This window comes from Dromiciops gliroides, chromosome 2, assembly GCF_019393635.1.
Source record: "Dromiciops gliroides isolate mDroGli1 chromosome 2, mDroGli1.pri, whole genome shotgun sequence".
Taxonomy (NCBI): domain Eukaryota; kingdom Metazoa; phylum Chordata; class Mammalia; order Microbiotheria; family Microbiotheriidae; genus Dromiciops; species Dromiciops gliroides.
This window is the reverse complement of record NC_057862.1, coordinates 321,447,215-321,462,431: the sequence shown is the minus strand read 5'-3', so window position 1 is coordinate 321,462,431 and position 15,217 is coordinate 321,447,215. Positions and strand designations below refer to the sequence as shown.

The 15,217-nt window shown below is 44.5% G+C and overlaps 1 protein-coding gene across 1 annotated transcript in view; it reads left to right on the top strand.

Moving 5' to 3' along the window:
- The first annotated feature begins 5,435 nt into the window (after nucleotides 1-5,435).
- Nucleotides 5,436-15,217, top strand: part of FAT2 (FAT atypical cadherin 2) — a 111,539-nt gene continuing 101,757 nt past the window's right edge. Inside the window, exon 1 of the mRNA XM_043987581.1 lies at nucleotides 5,436-5,521. The gene's annotated coding sequence lies outside the window, so the exon portion shown is untranslated. The remainder of the gene's footprint in view (nucleotides 5,522-15,217) is intronic.

Below are 15,217 nucleotides of genomic sequence, written 5' to 3'. Positions count from 1 at the left end.
GGTTAAGCCAGATGGCCTCAAGCCTCGATTACTTCATCTCCCTTAAAGGCATACCATCTCTCTAGCAGCTAGCCTATGGTCTTCAAGGATTTGCTGTGCCAGGGAATTTGTTCCTTGGGGCATTGTGGGTCACACCAGTGATGCCCACTTCAAAGCTGCTTTGCAAACAGGTACTAGCCCAATCACCTAAGATGACCACTCAGAGTTGTAGTGTTTTCCTTCCAGTCTTACTCTAGATTATACTATTCACATTAGATGAACTCTATTGTAGATCACCCTTTGAGCTTAGGGAATCCTTTCTGCTCCCAAGCATGCCTTTGTCTCTCCCTTCCCCATTCTTCTCTCTTGGAGACTCAGCTTTGAATTAACATTTTTCCTTTTATATAGTGGATTTAAAAACAAAATCAAATTCATTAGAAAATCAATTCTTTTTTCTAATATGCAGACAGCCCTGTGCCAGACATTGTCAAAGTGACAAGAGAAAAAGACACAGTGCCTGCCCTCAGGCAGCTCATTTTCTAGTTGGAGTGATAAAACCAGATATAAAAGTCAGTTAAACAATAATATGAGGCAGTGTTTTCTCACTGCAATAGGAGACAGACAGTAATAGAAACAATATGAAAACTAGAGAACACAGACACAGAATGTCAGAGTTGGAAGGGAGCTTAGAATATGTTAGACTGTTAGAGTCAGGGAAGCAGAATATTTTTAAATGGTAATTTTCTAATCATTAGAGCTGTCCCACAATAGAGCATTATTTCCTAGGAGATAGTGAGCTTCCTGTTGCTAAAAGTTTTGAATTGCAGGTAGGACCCCAGAAATCCCTCCAAACCTTTGATAGTCTATGGTTTACATACAGATCCTTTCCAGTTGGAATATTTTGAAATTAGATAAAGCCCTCCCTAACTTCATTAACCATCTCGAAATCATGTTCAGTGAACACCTCCAGAGGAGCAGATAGTCCCCATGTACTACTATACTACAATCAGACAAGGGCAAGCCCAGAAGGAAAATTGTCTCAGGTCTGCACTTGAATAGTCAAAGGCCCAGTGGGTTTGCACCATGACACTTGGGGCATGCAGGTTAATCATTCATCAGGCTGTAACCCAGGGACCTCAGTAGGTGGGCTCAGTGGAGCAGGTAATTGCCTTTGTATGGCAACTTCATTAGCTCCTCCATCCTAGCTGCTGCATCCCTATTGACTCTTGGCCAGGTTGTTCCTGGGTCTCAGCCTGGGACCACTATCTGACTCCCCTGCCCTTGCCCCTCTTGTGCCTTGGCAAATGCATCTAGCCCTCTAACTTTGGATATACCCAACTTCACTTGGACACCGGCTTCCCTCCTTTCTCTCTTGATGGCAATGCTAGCCCAGCTCTGTCACAAATATGCTGGTGGTATCTTGGGCAAGTCACTTGGTCTTATTGAGTCTCCTTCCTTTATAAAAGAAGGACAATGATAACTGCCTGATGAATTTCACAAGGTTGATGAATAATGCCTGGAATGCATTCTCTCTCACCTCTGCAGCATAAAATCTCTCTTCCTTTTCTTTTTTCCTTTTTTTTTTTGAGGGGCAATGAAGGTTAAGTGACTTGCCCAGGGTCACACAGCTAGTAAGTGTCAAGTGTCTGAGACTGGATTTGAACTCAGGTCCCCCTGAATCCAGGGCTGGTGCTTTATTCACTGTGCCACCTAGCTGCCCCCTTCTCTCTTCCTTTAAGATATATTCAAGCACTAACTTTTTCATGAAGCCTTTCTTGGTCTCCCCAAATGCTAGTGCTCTCCTTTCCAAGATACCTTGTATTTAACTACGTACATTTGTGTTATCTCTGTTTTTTGTTCTGCATGTTTATGTATGTATATTATACATATGTGTTATTTGTTCTGCATGTATATGTGTGTATATTATATGTGTGTATACATATACATAATTGTGTGTATTCATCATTAGATGAATAAAGGTATGTGAAAGAGACATACTCATTTAAGTCCCCAAATGACCCCTCTGAGCTCCAGTTCAACATTTCCAATTGCTCGCTTTTATATCTTCACAGTGACACCTTGCTAACAACTCAGACTCAGCATACTCCAAATGATGAATTCATAATTTTCTTCCCCAAAACTGCCCTCTCTCCCAACTTCCCTACTTTTATTTGTGGCATCACCATTCTTGGCACCACCAGTTAGCTAGGCTGGAAACCTCAGAATCATCTTTGGCTCTTCTCTCTCCCTCACCTGCTACATCCAATCAGTTGCCAAATCCTACTGATTATACCTCCACAGTATCTCTCTTACCTGTCCCCTTTTCTCCACTCATAGTGCTGTCACCTTAGTTCAGTCCCTCTTCACCTCTCACCTAAACTATTAAAATAAGCTGGTTTCCTGTCTATCTATCCTTATACAAATAGTTCATGTCTATAAAGTATTTTAATTTCGCAAATTCTTCACACGTGCAATCTCATTTATTCCTCACAACAACCCTGTGAGCTAGCCATTATCATTCTCACTTTACAGATGAAGAAATTGAAGCTTGGAGACATTAAGTGATTTGCCCAGGGTCTCACAGCTAACAAGTATATCACGTAGGCTTTGAACCTAAGATTTAAGACTCTAAGTCCCAGCATTCTACTCTGCGTGTCTGTGTCTCTGTTTTTCTCTGTCTCTCTGTCTCTGTCTCTGTCTCTTTGTGTATTTCCCCCCAAAACAATCTTTCAAATGCCCTGATTGCTTTGATTATATCACTTGTCAGCTCAAAACCCCCCACTGGGGGCAGCTATGTGGTGCAGTGGTTAGAACACCAACCCTGGATTCAGGAGGACCCGAGTTCAAATATGACCTCAGACACTTGACACTTACTAGCTGTGTGACCCTGGGAAAGTCACTTAACCCTCATTGCCCAGAAAAACCCCAAACAAACTCTCATTGGCTTCCTATAGCCAAAGAATAACATAACTTCATTATGATATTTAAGGCCCTTCACAATATGACTCCAAACTATCTTTGCACTCTTATTTCAACCTGTCCCTTTATTGCCTCTAGTTTAAAAATATTATCTTTCTATTTGGCATGTAAGCACAGTTCCTGGCACATAGTAGGTGCTTAATAAATGCTTGTTAACTTGGCTTCACAATGTGGTCCCAATTTACACATATATCCAGCCTCATTATATTCTACTCCCCTCCCATACTCTGTGATCTGGCCAAACTGGCTTTCTTTCTGTTCCTTACCTAGGACTCTCATCTCCCATCTCTGCCTTCTCTTTGGCTGTTTTCCATGCCTGGAATTCACTCCCTCATCACCTTTGCCTCATAGAATCTTTCTTCCTTTAAGATGTAGTTCAAGAACTAGCCTTTCCTGATCTCCCCAGCTGCTAGTGCTCTCCTTTCCAAGATACCTTGTATTTAACAACTTTGCATTTAATTGTGCTTATTCTCTTAGTATTTGTTCTGCATGTATATGTATATATGAACTTATATGTGTGTGTGTATATATTTATGTATGCACACCTACTTGTTTCTGCTGTTAAAATGTAAGATCTCCCACTTTTTCATAGTTTGTATTTGAGAAGGAACTGGGGTCACAATGCTGGACATGGAATCAGTAAGATCTGAGTTCAAATCCCATCTCAGACACTTACTAGCTATGTGACCCTGGGAAAGTCACTTAACTTCTATTTGTCTTAGTTTCCTCAACTAAAAATGAGGATTATAATAGTACCTACCTTACTGAGCTGTTATGAGGCTCCAATGAGTTAATATTTGTAAAAAGCACTTAACATAGTATGGCACATAATAGGCACAATATAAAAGCTTATTCCCTTCCTCTTTGTATCCCTGGTGCCTGGCATATTCTAGGTGCTTAATAAATGCTTATTGATTGACATACACTTTACCTTGGGCCTTACTGGACTACTAGTTATCCCCTATTCCTTCCTAAATCAGTGCAGTCACAAAAGCCATTCCTTCTGTCTGGAATGTGCTCCCTATTTTCTTCCTTTAGTAATCTCTTCTAAGATCTACCCCCCTCCCACCCTATCCTTCTATGAAACCTTTTCTGATTTGAAACTGCCTTCTCACTTTTCAAATTTTCTTCTGATGGTTTGTCTGGACTACTTTTCACCCCGTACTCTTCTGTCTTTACAGCTGGACGTCCCTCCTATCTATCCCCGTGTATTTTGTGAAGTACTTCCACATTTTTTACACTCTCTGCAATACACCCATTTGGCTGGAGTTGGACATTTCATTGTATTCTAGTGCAACCATTGAGGTGCAGCAGTGGATAGCGATGGACCTGGAGTTAAGAACACCTGTCTTCAAATTCAGCCTCGGACATATGGCTCTGGGAAAGTCAGTTAATGCGTGACTTAGTTTCCTCATCTGTAAAAATGGGGATAATAATAGCACCTCATAGAGTTGTTGTGAGAATAAAATGAAATAATTTGCAAACCTCAAAGCGCTATCTGAATGCTAGGGACTATTTTCTCCCCCTTTCCGATGAGGACTGAACTCAAACCATTTTCCTCCACTCAAAGCCCCCTCTAAACGATCCCCGGATAAAACATCCCTTGCAGTGTCCTTCAATTCACACAGCCAAGTTCTGGCCAACGCCTAGGTTAACACCACCACTTCTCATCCCGCTCCTCAGCCACAGCAAAATTCCCTTCAAAAACGAAGGCTTCAGAAGGTGGAGGAGGGGGCTTTGTCTGTAAGATTTTGTGGAGCAGTGGAACGAGTATTAGATTTGGAATTCGGGCTCAAACTCCGACAGCTACTTGCTAGCCGTGTGCCCTTGGGTCGCTTTTAATCTGTGGGCCTCATTTTCCTCATCTGTAAAATGGGGAGAGGGGGCGTAGATAACCTCTAAAGCCCTGTCCAGACTGGGAGAGTGGCAGATCTGTTTGGACATCTGTGCAGCCCTGCCAGGTGAATGTCCTCTGGGCTGGGGCCAGAGGCTGTGCCTCACCCCCCACCCCCCGCCCCGATCCCGACACAGTCCGGCTGCCGGGCTGCCCACCACTCCTCTCCACCAGCAGACACTAGAGTGCACTCCCAAGACCCTCCTCCCCAGCGCGGGCCTCCCGCCTAGCCACCCTGAGGCCCGGGCTGGGGGTGGGGGTGGAGAGCGCGGGCTAGCGGGGGAGGGAACGGTGTTGGGGACCCCAGCGGGCGACAAACCGGTTCGCCTCTCCCGAGAGCCGAGGCGGGGAGCCGGGAGCAGCCCTGTCTCCTCCTCCTCCTCGCGCTCTCCCTTCCTCCCTTCCTCCCTTTCCTCCGCCTTCTCTCCGGCGGGGACACACCTCCTCCAACTTTCTCAGCCTGTTCTTGCTTCTCCCCGCGCTGGCCGCCGCTGCCTGCGCCTCCTAGCCCTCGGCGCCCCCCACCCCGGCCCCGCTCGCCCCTCGGAGCTCGCCTCCCCCCTCCCCCCCTCCCATGGAGGAGGCCCGGCCCGTCCTGCCACTCTGGGTCTGAAGAGTCAGCACAGAACTGCTCCGAGGAGACCCCCTCCCTACGCTGGGCACCCGCCGGTAGGTAATAGCCTCGGACCGGGCGGGCATACCTGCGCCATCAAGGTGTGCGCGCGTGCGGGGTCGGGGCTCGGGGTGGGGGGCGGTGAGGGTGACAAATGGGCTTGAAGGGTTGAACATAGGGGCTAGAGGAGTTAGGCAGGCACTTCTTAGGGCATGGAAAGAGCTGGTTTCGGGCAGGTGTCAGAAAACTGGGTTCTGGTTCTGGTCCTGGGGCTACTACTTACTAGCCTTGCGAGCTTAAGCAAGGCACCACTTCCACCCCCACTTCCCACCTCCCACCCCTGCCTCAGTTTCCTCATCCTTAAAGTGAAGGAATCGGAGTGGATGTGCTCTAACTTCTATGCCAATTCGGATATCCTGAGTTCTAAGGGCTCTTCCAGGTCCGATATCAGGTTTTGTAGATCCTTTTAGCCTTGACATACTAGGATTCTGTGAAGATATGAGGGTTGAGGGTGAGGATGTGATAGAAAAAAAACTCAAAGAACTCTCTCTCTCTCTCTCTCTCTCTCTCTCTCTCTCTCTCTCTCTCTCTCTCTCTCTCTCTCTCTCTCTCTCTCTCTGAAACGTTTGGAAACTTTGCAGGGGAATTGTTCTCTTAAGTAGTTTTTTTGTGCCACAGAGTACTGGATTTGGTCAGAAAGACTTGGGTTCACATTCTGACTCACACTCACTACTTGTGCGACCCTGGATAAGTCACTTCTTTTGGCCTTAGTTGCTCATCTATAAAATGAGGGTGTTGGACTGAACCCTTACAGCTCTAAATCTATGGTCCCTGTCAGATGAATTGGGGGAGGGGTAAGGAAAAAAAAGAAAATGTAGGCTCCCCGTAGGAACATGAGGTTATGGTTGGGATCAGAAAGGGTTCAATGTTGGGGGCGGGGTCTGTTTCTCTGGGGTTTGGTGTGGTTTTTCCCCCTTTTTTCCTCCCTCCCCAACCCCGCAGGATTGGGGCGCCTTTCCTGGAAGAAAAGAAGTTGGGATCTTTTAGCTGGATGTGAGCTCCTTGAGGGCAAGACATTGTTTAGATTTTTTGGTTTATATTGAAATTGACTTGCACGGTATAGTGCAAGTAGTAAGTACTTAAGGATAGAGACTGGGTCTCTGCTTTCATTGATACAGGGAATTCTCATGAGGAAACTCCTACAAATGCAGGTCAGCAGCACCTTGTCTGCAACTTATAGTCTTATACAGTTGCCTAGAGTTAAGTGATTTACCCAATTTATATATGTACATACATATATACACACATATAGGTGTGTGTATACATCTATATGTGTGTATGTGTATGTATATGTACACAATTACATCACATATATACCATACACACATACACATACACATACGTGTGTATATGTATATCTCAGAAGTAAGCGTTGGATCCAGGTCTTCCTGACTTTAAAGTCAGCTCTATCATGTTGTTGATATCTTAAACAGACACTCTTTTTGGATAAGATTAGGCTTTGTATACCTGGTAGGGAGAAAGGAAAATTTAATGTCAGAACTGGAAGACACCTTAGAACATAGAGTGTCAGAGCTTGAAGGAATATTAGAACATGGAATGTTAAATTTAGAAGGGACGTTAGAACACAGAACATAGACTGTTAGACCTGGAAAGGACCAGGAAACATCTAATGCTAGACCTGAGTTTGAACATGCATGAAATTACTTGTCTTAACTGAGACAAGCACTCAGGGTGGGGCTCTATGGGGGGGGGGGGATTGTTAACTTGTGTCCTTGTGTCCTTGGAGGGTTATCTGCAGTAAATGTGGCTGGGGAAAGTGTCCAGGGGATGAGTCAGTGGAGAAATGTGCTTCAACTCTAGGTGCTGTTGGTAGGTGGGGGCCATATTGGAAACTACTGAGGCTTATAATGCCAATGAATACAACCAATATTTATTGAGTGCCTCCTGTGTGTAAGATAATACCAGCTTGGGGGCAGGTGAGATGCAGAAAGTATACCTGCATTTATGATACTAGGTAGAACTGCTTGCTTTGTCCAACTGGGCTGATTATGCCTTTTGAGCACTGATGTGTATCTCCTTTATGTCTGATGGAGGGAGGGAGCAGCCTGCAATCACAGGGTCAGATCAGTTTCTTCCCAAGGTGGGAGATTTTATGGAATAAGTTGGGCTATTGGATAGGACTTATTCAGTCTTGCTATTACCTGGGCAAGTTGTCTGGGCTGGTTCATGTCATGGGGCTGCCCTAGAAGAAGCACACCCACTGGGTTCACTAATGACTCAGATGGCCTTTTCTCTATCCTGAGCCATTGGACTTAGCAGCCTATGTTCAGTCTCTTGGGAGCTGGGGTTGGGGGGTTGGGTATTTATAGAGCAGGGCTAGAAAGGACCTAAGAGATCATTAAATCCATTCACCTCAACCCCTTCTACAGAAGAGGAAACTGAGATCCAGAAAAGGGCTTACTATTACTATTTTTGTCACTGTGGGATCACTTTCCCCATGTTTTCTGATGTGTTTGTGATCATCCTTCCCACCATCTCCTCTCAGATATTCTCAGAGTAAGCTTAAGACCTGGTGTGCATCAGGAAGCTTGGGCTTCCTTCAGCTCCCTCTTGCCTTGCCCAACTTCTCCAGGACTATCCTGAAAGTGATAGCAAGACCTCTCCCCCTCCCTACCCCCCCTCTCTATTCCTCATAGTTTCTTGACATGGTTTGGGCATAGTGGGTAGCCATTCCACAGTTTTGATTGTAACCAATCATTAACCGGGGACTTAGAGGGAGGCCAGTCCCTAGCCTCAGGCAATTGGAGGCATAGCTAGGTAATGGTCTCTGGACTGGCTCTGTGAGTCTTTTCACTCAGGGTTAGTTGTATCAAAATTGACACTCAAGGCAAGGTTTGGGGTGGGGGCAAGGGTGACAGGAGGAAAGGTGCAAAAGTTTCAGAGAATGAACTAGGTTAAAAATGGTGAGATTCTAATTGAGATGCTCTATAGTGGAAAATTTATTGAACTGGGAGACAGGAGACCTAGGTCTGAATCCAGGTCCTTCAGATGACTTACTTTGTGATAATTTGCCAGCTGCTTCCCTTCTCTGAGCCTTCGCTTTTCCCCTGAAAAATAAGGCCCTTACTTCCCCAGGGAAGCTGTGTAGTTTAAACAAGATAATGGATAGGAAATCAAGGTGGAAAACATAAAGCCCTATAAGAATGCAGAGTATTACTGCTATTGTCATTGTGGGATGGCTTTTCCTATGCCTCTTGCCGAACTCATGGCCATCCTTCCCAAATCCTCCTTTAAGTTGTTCTCAAAGTGAGCTTAAGATGTGGTGTGCACCAAGATACTTGGATTCTCTTTAGCCCCTTTCTTCCTAACCCAGTTCCTTCAAGACTTGCCCATTTCTTAAATGGGCTTGGTTCATCCTGGAGGTGAGTCACCCCACCGTCACCCCACTGTAGCTGGGGAACAGCTTCATTTCTGATGCCTGTGGTTTTTGTTTGCTGAGGTCAGGGACTATGTGGAATTGCTTCCTTTTTGAAACAAATACTCATCGTTATTTCACAAAGTTTTGAACTAGACAACCTCTGGGATCTCTTCTCAGTCCAAGATTATTTCATTTTATGACTTGGTACTTTAACTCCTCATTAAGCGTCTACAGCCATTTTAGAAATGTGTTTTCTTCTTTTAGCAACTTGTTTAGCCATTCCGCAATAATGGGCATCCACTCGATTTCTAATTCTTTGCAACCACAAAAAGAGCTGCTGCAAATCTTTTCATACATATAGGTCCTTTTCCTTTTTTTAAAAATTTCTTTGGGGGGGTACAGACTTAGTAGTGATATTGCTGAGTCAAAGGCCACACAGTTTTATATTCCTTTGTTTGTTTTGTTTTTGTTTTTGTTTTTTGCAGGACAATGTGGGTTAAGTGACTTGCCCAGGGTCACACAGCTAGTCAAGTGTCTGAGGCCAGATTTGAACTCAGGTACTCCTGAGGCCGGCACTTTATCCACTGCTCCACCTAGCTGCCCCAGTTTTATATTCCTTTGGGCATAATCTCCCGCTTTCCATACTGCCTACTTCCAGTTCACCCTGTATATCCTACCAAAGTAATTTTCCTAATGCTACTTTCCTGCTCAAACACTATCACTGGCTCCCTGTTCAGCTTATAGGATAAAAGACAAACTCCTTGCTCTGACATTCAAGCCCCTTCATGGCCTGGCCTGAAACTACCTTTCCATATTACTACCATATCTCATATTACTCCCCTTTGCATACTCTACATTCTAGTTAAACTGAACTATTTGCTACTCCTTGGGTTCATTCTGTTTTCTCCTGCCTCCATGTATTTGTGTAACCCATTTTCTGTGCCTAGACTATATTCATCCTGCATCTCTAATTGCTGATACCTTTCTCTTCCTTTGCAGCCTTGCTCAGGTAACCAGTTCTTTCATGGACCTATGCTTGATTCCAGTTCTCATCTCTTAGCTCAAAATGATCCTTTCTCAATTTTTCAGGCCTCTCTGCCCTCTCATTTATCTAGCATGTTTTGTTTGCCTACATGTCTTTTCTCCTATTAATATTTATAGTAGTAATGACAATAATTGTAGATGACATTTACATAGTGCTTTAAAGTTTACAACATCCTCATTATAACCTTGTGGGGAAGGTAGTACAAATATCATTATCCACATTTTATAGATGAGAAAACTGAGGCTTGGAGAAGTTAAGTGATTTGCCTAGGGTTACATAGCTAGCAAATGGTGAAGCTAGGATTCCAAGCCATGTCTTTGGACTTCATTTCCAGGGCCTGAGAGTAGCAAAGTGCCTGACACATAGTTGGTTCTTAATAAATGGTTGTTGACTTGGCAAGGGATGGGGTTATTTTTCATCTCTGTATCCTTAGTCCTGTTTACTAAGGGACCTTAGAAATCATTCCACCCCCTCATTTTGCATATGAAGAAACTGAGGCTCAGAGAGAGGGAGGGGCAATAATGGGCCATCCTTTTTCTAGTTACTGGAGCCTCACTGAATAAGAGAGGCCATATGGCTAATTCCTTACCTGCAGGGTTACGTTTCTGAGTATGTGTATGCAAAGGAGTATGTGTGTATGTGTGTACATATATATATATATATATATGTATATATATATGTATGTGTGTGTGTATGCATGTGTGTATGTGTATATATATACATATATATATATATATATGTATGTGTGTGTGTGTGTATAGTGGGGAAAGGGAAGAAAGGTTGGATAGGCTCACAGGAAAGAATCCAGGGGAATTCACATGACACTCCAAAGCCCATGGCTGTTAGCCTCCTGTTCTACACAGGACTGTTTGTGCCAGCTGTGTGCTGATGTTAGCATGTGCATATGGGCTTGTGTGTCCACGTGCATCCAAGCAGCTGGGTTTCCCCTCAAGTCCCTCCTAATCATCTGAAGAACCAGCAAGTCACTAGGGTCTTTCAGAAAGCCAGTTCACTGTAATTCAGCCCTGGGATCCTAAGTGTGGGAGAGGAAACTGCCAAGGAGGTAGTTGTAGAATCCTAGAATCACAGTGTCTCAGGGTCATAAGGGACGTTGGAGGACCTTAAATTCAACCTCTGCCTGAGAAGGAACCTACTTTACAACATTCCCCAGGAGTGACCATTTAGCTTCTTGAAGATCTCCACTAACAGGGAGCTCATTATCTTACCAGGCACCCCATTCCACTTTGGAACAGCTTGAATTGTTAAAATACTTCCCCCTTTTTGTTATTGTTCAGTTCTGTCTGACTCTCTGTGACCCCATCTGGGCTTTTCTTGGCCAAGATACTAGAGTGCTTTGCCATTTTCTTCTCCAGCTCATTTTATAGATGAGGAGACTAAAGCACACAGGGTTAAGTGACTTGTCCAGGGTCACACAGCTAGTAAGTATTTGGGGACAGATTTGAATGCAGGTCTTCCTAACTCCAGGCCAAGGACTCTATTCATTGCACCACCTAGCTGCTCCACTTTTCCCAAATTTGTCTTCTTACAACTTTCATCCACTTTTTTAGTTTTCCCTTCAGGGGGCCACCAGAACCATTCTAATCTTTCTTCCACCATTTGGATCATCTTCCCTTTTCTGGACTCTTGGCCCAGTTTGGTATAGGTCTGGATTTTTTTATTGTTGTTCCTGACACCAAAATATTTCTTCTTCCTAGGTTTTAGACCAAGAAAGCTATAATCAGAATCCTTTTGTTACATGACCCCTGGATAGTGATTTCTTTTTTAAAATTTTAAAATATTTTTTGGGGGCAGGGCAATGAGGGTTAAGTGACTTGCCCAGGGTCACATAGCTAGTACGTGTCAAGGCTGGATTTGAATTCAGGTCCTCCTGAATCCAGGGCCGGTGCTTTATTGACTGCGCCACCTAGCTGCCCCCAAGTATATATTTAAAATATTTCTTTTTTTCCCCTCCTCCCCCACTTCTCCCCACCTCTGTACCTGGGTGACCAGTGTTGGGGCCCCGAAGAGAGGATCCTATTAATTATTGTTGTAGACAGGGTATCTCCTATTAGATTATAAACTCCACGAGGGCAAGAACTACATTTTATTCATACTTTATATCTTTCCCCATCACCTAGTGCTGACTTCCTCAGACCACAATATGCACTCATTAAATGTTTGTTGGATAGTTGAATGAATGAAAGAATAAAGAAGTGGAGCTATAAATAATGACACCTGTTTCTATAGTGCTTGACAGTATACGGAGTAGTTTTCAATGATATTCTCATCATGTAAGTAGGTAGTACAAGAATTATTATCTCCACTTTACAGATGAGGAAACAGTAGCTAAAGTGGTTTAGGATTATAGCATTGAGAGCTGGAAGGTATTATAAAAATTAGAGAGTACAACCGTCTCATTTTCACATAAGGAAATCTGGGCCCCGACAAAGGAAGTAATTTGTCCAGTCAGGCCACATAGCTCCACAAGCTATCATGTTTTAGAGCCAATATCTTCTGACTCTTGGCCAGCCAGGTGGGGCAGTGTATAGAGCACCAGGCCTGGAGTCAGGAGGACCTGAGTTCAAATGTGGCCTCCGACACTTATTAACTGTGTGACCTTGGGCAAGTTCATCATCTGTAAAATGAGCTGGAGAAGTAAACCACTGCAGTATCTTTGCCAAGAAAACCCTTAATGGGGTCATGAAGAGTCGTATATGACTGAAATGATTCAACAACAACAGCTTCTGACTCCAGTTCTTTGTTCATCCCATTATACCACCCTGATTTTTTTTTGAGGGAAAGAACAGGTTTTTATTCATCTGAAGTCTTGGGGTGAGGATGGGGGTTCTGATGCCAACAAAGAAGTCTTTGAGACTAGCAAGTCAAGTCAATAAGTAAACAAACATTTATTAGTAATAATAATCATTACAGCTAACATTTATATAGACCCTACTGTGCACCAAGAACTTTACAAATTCTATCTCATTTGACCCTCATAACAACCCTAGGAGCTGGATGCCATTATTATCTTCATTTTACATTTGGGGAAACTGAGGCAGGAGGAGGTTAAATGACTTGTTCATGGGTCACATAGCCAGAAGTGTGTGAGGTGAAATTTGACTATAGGTCCTCTTCCTTTTTTCTGGCGCAGTGCTGTGCTCTATCCATGGAACCTCTGCTTCCACTGGCTATGTGTCAGGAACTGTGCTAAGGGCTAAGGATACAAAGAAAGACAAAAAACACAGTCTTTGCCCTCAGGAGGCTCACATTCTAATAGGGGAGGCAATGATACCAACTAGATAAATACAAGATCTATAGAGTAGAAGTGGGAGTTACTCAGGGAAGGGAAGGGAAGAAGGGAAAGGAAGAAGGGAAGGGAGGAAGGGAAGGGCAGGGGAGGGCAGGGCAGGAAAGGGAAGGGAAAGGAAGGGCAGGTCAGGGAAGGGAAGGCTTAAATGACTGAGAGAAAAGAGCCAGAAAAAGTCTCTTGCATAATGTGGGGTTTGAGGTGGTCTTGAAAGCAGCCAGGGGAAGGAAGAAGTGGAGATGGGGACTGGAGCATTGTAGGCATGGGGGACAGCTTTCACAAAGACACGGAGATGGAGATGGAGTGTCACATTGGCAAAGTTACAAGTAGGCTAAGATTGCTGGAATGTGGAGTTTTTAGAAGAGAAGAAGGTTTAAGGAGCCTGGAAAGGCAGGAAGGGGTCTTGAAGAGTTTTAAATGCCATAGAGAGGAGTTTACGTTTGATTCTGCAGGTAATAGGGAGCTCCTGGAGTTCATGGGGAGAGAGAGGGAGGTATGACATTTTTATAGAAAAAGCAACTCAGTAGATGGATGGAAAAGGGATTTAAAGGGGGAAGAGACTTAAGAGACTTGAGACAGACCAGTTAGGAGGCTCTTATTGCAGCCTGGGCAAGAGGGGATAAAGGTCTGGACCAGGGCTGTGTCTGTGAGCGGAGGAAAGGGGTCTTATCAGGGAGATGTGAAGGTAGAAAAGACCTGCTTAATTCCTGTTTGTGCTTTAATTGCTAGATACAAATCCCAGAAAATGTTTCAAACAGGAGCAGTCACTGTGGGCTGTCCTGGTCTGAGAGGGCTTTCATGGGGAGATGGGATGTGAGCCGGACTTTGTGTAGAAGCTTGTGAGTATTTCTATAGGCAGAGGAAGGAGTGTCAGTGGGGTGTGGGGGGCATTCCGAGGGCCAGGGTTGAGAGGGGCTCTTCCACCCTGCCCTTCCTCCCTCTTTACATCGATAGAGCTGGGAATCCAGCCTAGGGATCGCCTGATTGGAAAGCTGTTTCAGCCTGCCTCAACCTGTTTGTTTGCCTGGGGTTTGCCCTGAGCTGTCCTGGCTCTGCTACATCCTGGCAAAGGGGAGCCCATAGGCAGAACTGGAGAAAGCTGAAGGGGGAGGGTGGGGAAGGAGGGAGAACTTGTTGAGGGGCCCAGGGGTTCCACTTCCACTTTCCTCCTCTTCCCTTCTTCTGTATCTCCCTTTCGTTCTTTTTTTTTTTTTAATTTTTTTTTTTTTTCAGTGAGGCAATTGGGGTTAAGCGACTTGCTCAGGGTCACACAGCTAGTAAGTGTTAAGTGTCTGAGGCCGGATTTGAACTCAGGTACTCCTGACTTCAGGGCCGGTGCTCTATCCATTGCGCCACCCAGCTGCCCCTGTATCTCCTTCTGAGAAGTGGAGGTACAGTCCAGGGAGACGGAGAGGAAGCAGGGCCTCCAAAGCTCTAACTGTAATCTAGTAAAACTGGGCTTAGCCTGGGAGTCAGGAGCAGAAAGAACTGGGACCTGAGTTCTAGTGCTGGTCTACCACTGATAGGCTGTGTGACCTCGGGCAAGTCACCTCCTCTCTCTGGTCCTCAGTTTCTCTATCTGAAAAGGAAGAAGTCAAGTGATTTGTTTTAGAATACAGGTCTCTTGACTCATGATCTCGGCTGTTTTTGTTATACCAGGCTGTCCTCTCCCCAGGAACTTTCATGGCCACTGAGAGAACATTAAAAAAAATGACTCATGAATGTTCATACCGAGCTTTGGGTCTGCTTCTGCCCTTCTTTGTCACTGACACATGCTTCCTATTGCTGCCAGAATCATCTTTTCATATTTTTGGCCATGTCACTTCTCCTTAAAAAGCTTCAGCGGTTCCCTAATGCCTCCCTGATGAAATTCAGACTCCTTTGCCTGGTATTCAAGACCCTCCATAGACTAGCACTAGCCTCTTTTTCTTTCTTTTTTTTTTAAAGTATTTTTTCCATTT